Here is a 1,029-nt window from a genome sequence, read left to right on the forward strand (position 1 = left end):
ATATATTTATTAAACATTTTTAATATCTATAAAACTTTTTTGTGATTCAAAAATATTATTTGGGAATTTTTTTAAAAAAATAAAAAAATATATATATAATACATTTCTATATTTATTAAACATTTTTAATATCTATAAAACTTTTTTGTGATTCAAAAATATTATTTGGGAATTTTTTTAAAAAAATAAAAAAATATATATATAATACATTTCTATATTTATTAAACATTTTTAATATCTATAAAACTTTTTTGTGATTCAAAAATATTATTTGGGAATTTTTTTAAAAAAATAAAAAAATATATATATAATACATTTCTATATTTATTAAATATTTTTTTTTTTAATTTACAGGTCTCATGATGATCAGACCCGGCCTTGACAGCGTCGTGCTCTTGGTGGTACGGGGAGCCAGTCTCGAGATTTCATCCATTTTCAGGATTCCCCTTCGCCCCACATCTCCTACCATACATCTCCCTCTGCTGCACCCGCTCCTGCTCCTCTCGCTCCCGCTGCTGCACCGGCTCCTGCTCCTCCGGGTACTCCGGGAGTGATGAGTGTTCGCTTCGCCCCACAGCTCCTACCGTACATCTCCCTCTCCATTTCCCGCTCCCGCTCCTGCTCCTCTCGCTCCCGCTGCTGCACCGGCTCCTGCTCCTCCGGGTACTCCGGGAGTGATGAGTGTTGCGGAGTTGGTTCGATAGCCCGGTCGTGACCATCTTCCCTATCTCACTCCGTATCCACATTGACGGGATCAAACATGGTAATTAAACATATTTTTTTCATTAAAAATTGATTCATTATTAATTAGGCGTTTGTTCTTTTTATTAAGTTCAACCGATCCGGAAACAGGATCAGCGCATGGATCAACCGTATGATGTACTCGGCCCTCGACAAGGGACATCCGACTTTCACTGACTTCCCTACCGACAAGCAGCATCTGTGATTTCGTCAGTTTGCGGTAAGTATTCTAATTTTTTACTTATATTTTTAATCTTTAATATAAATTTTCTACTAATTGTGTTTTTT

The sequence above is a fragment of the Brassica oleracea genome, chromosome C1 (genome assembly GCF_000695525.1).
Source record: "Brassica oleracea var. oleracea cultivar TO1000 chromosome C1, BOL, whole genome shotgun sequence".
Lineage (NCBI taxonomy): Eukaryota > Viridiplantae > Streptophyta > Magnoliopsida > Brassicales > Brassicaceae > Brassica > Brassica oleracea.